This window comes from Epinephelus moara, chromosome 23 (assembly GCF_006386435.1).
Source record: "Epinephelus moara isolate mb chromosome 23, YSFRI_EMoa_1.0, whole genome shotgun sequence".
Taxonomy (NCBI): domain Eukaryota; kingdom Metazoa; phylum Chordata; class Actinopteri; order Perciformes; family Serranidae; genus Epinephelus; species Epinephelus moara.
In genome coordinates, this window is record NC_065528.1 from 6,000,517 (window position 1) to 6,003,030 (window position 2,514).

At 39.7% G+C, this 2,514-nt stretch overlaps 1 protein-coding gene across 1 annotated transcript in view; it reads right to left on the bottom strand.

The window, feature by feature from the left end:
* The window catches only part of LOC126384738 (NXPE family member 3-like), a 19,535-nt gene extending 18,669 nt beyond the window's left edge, over positions 1–866 (bottom strand). Inside the window, exon 1 of the mRNA XM_050035992.1 lies at positions 766–866. The gene's annotated coding sequence lies outside the window, so the exon portion shown is untranslated. The remainder of the gene's footprint in view (positions 1–765) is intronic.
* Between the last annotated feature and the right edge of the window lie 1,648 nt (positions 867–2,514).

Consider the following 2,514-nt stretch of genomic DNA (forward strand, 5'->3'; position numbering starts at 1 on the left):
AGGAGAGGCATCTCTGTGCAAAGTTTCATGTCTCTACGACATATGGGGCATGAGATATGCCCATTCAAAGTTTGCAATTTCAATTGGTTGCTATAGCGCCCCCCTTTGGCCAATTGGTGTGATATTGCTTCATTTGCATCCTCCCATGACCCTCTACCACTGTGCCAAATTTCACATGGATTGACCGAGTCAGTGAGGAGAAACACGTGGAACAGAGACACACACAGACACACCCACAGACAGACAGAGTTTTCGTCATTAAATTGTAAGATACTGACATATTTTACTCTGATGATACACACACTTGTGAAAAGCACAGATACTCATTTTATCCAAGTATTAGGCTAAACCTGATATAGATTAAATTAGCCGCAGTTTTACTAACAAAACGTTTTGAATCCATGATTATATAAACATTACAATCTACACTTAGACATCATCATTCAACAACTGTTTATGGCTTAACCCTGAACTTGCCTTCAAACCTCACATTGATTGAGTTCACAAAACTAAACTTGGAACCATGCTGATCAACATCATCAAAAACAAAGTGATAATTGTATGTAAATCTTAATCAACAAAGAAGCCTGTCAAGTAAATACACTCAAGTGCACTGTACAATATTTCCCTGAGTAGTGGAGCAAACATTTAAGTAGAATAATAGTAAAAATACAATACATGTACCTAAAAAGTATACACATGTATAAGAATGGTTAGTGGCCACATTTAGTTTTGTCTATAAAATCAAACTTGAATGTGTCTTACCTCAGCACAGATTAATTTGTAGAGAACACAATGTTGAAATCTTGGTGTAATCCTTCACTTTATCTTGCTGGTTTGCAGAAAAGTTTGTTCTCTGATTCATGAAGGTCAGCAATTCTGAGGAATGATTTTTGATACTCAACTCAACACTCAAACAAATTCACCCCTCCCATCAATGCTCTTTTAGTGGGTTGGATTTATTGTCTTGCTCTCACTGCCTTTCTCAATATACGCTCATGGCTTTTCTCCTGTCTTATGCATGAGCACAGATAATGCAACAGGAATGATACACCCACAGTTTGAAATATTGTAAAGGCCAAGGGCAGGGTTATTTGCATTGATGGATTGATATAAATAGAACCAACATGTAAAAACAATGCCCCGGTATATCTGACTTTGCAGTTCATAATAGTGAAGTGCCTGACAACCAACAAATAAAGACCGATTATTGAATGAACCCAGATTTCATGGATGTGTTATTATATTGTCAATGCACAGTTTTAATTTCTCACACAACCAACCCTGTATTGACACAACTGATTGCACCTGTTGTACTGGCACAAGCACTAACGCTTTTCAATCTCTGTCATTACTCCTGTATGACGTAAACGCAGCACTATTACGCATCATCACACAAGAGCAGGGGTGTCCAAACTTTTTTTTAACAGGAGCTAGATTAGATGATGTGAAAATACCTGGGGGCCAGCTGCTTTTCAAAAAATGACATTCAAATGACAGAAATACAACAGTTTAATCTTTAATTAAAGAAACAATTCAACTGTCTGACACTCCTGGAGGCAGTTGCCCTGGCTGCTTCTGCCACACCTGCTGTGTCTGCTGTTGGTTTGCTCTTACCGTCTGTCCATGAAAACATATTAGTTATGCCTGTGTAGTTCAAGTGTATGTCTACAGACTGTATAATAGTCCTGCCATCATGAGGTGGATGAAAAACATGCAAAGTAATGTTGGTCGATTATCCAGTACTGTGTTAAAAATTTAGTATTTTTTGAAAGACAAGCCGAGGGCTGTTTAAAATCAGTCTGCGGGCCATTATTGGCCCCTGTGCCACACTTTGAACATGTTTGCACGAGAGGGAGTGCTGTTTTACTGAATATATTGATATTTAGTACAACAGCATGGCCTCAGGTGTGATATTGTTGCTTTTACAACAACTCTTGAAGTGCCATTTCATCAAAGTCACGTCATCTCCGTACGGTGTATCGTGGAGCCTCTTGATTGTTTCCTGGAAGTAAGCAGCGGTGGAGTTGCTGCAAAAAAAACTGTTTGTGATGCACTTTTTAAAGGTAAGATGTCTGAAGAAACAGATGTTATATATTCAGCATATCTTAATCATACTCACATGTGCATTAAAGCATGTTGGATTATCCTCCCCTGAATAAGTGGATTCACATAACGTTAACAGATTAGTCTAGAATGCTGTACATACTGTAGGCTACATACCATACACATAAGGTTGAACATGAGCAGCCATTATTTTAAACTAGTCCATACCCATTGAGTGCACAGTTGCCCACGTACAGTTTGACATGGTGTGTGTTTGGGATACAGGTCATAGGAAATTGCAGATTAAATAGTCAACTGAACCCATTAAGAAGAGCAATGTATTCAGACAGAGGGCTCTAGTTTCCCGGCGCGGCGCAGGGTGGCGAACCCCGCGCAGAGCTAGTTTCAAGCAGCGCAACCCGAGGCGCGCTCAGTTTGGTAGTTTGGCAGACCGAGGTGCGCTGAGAT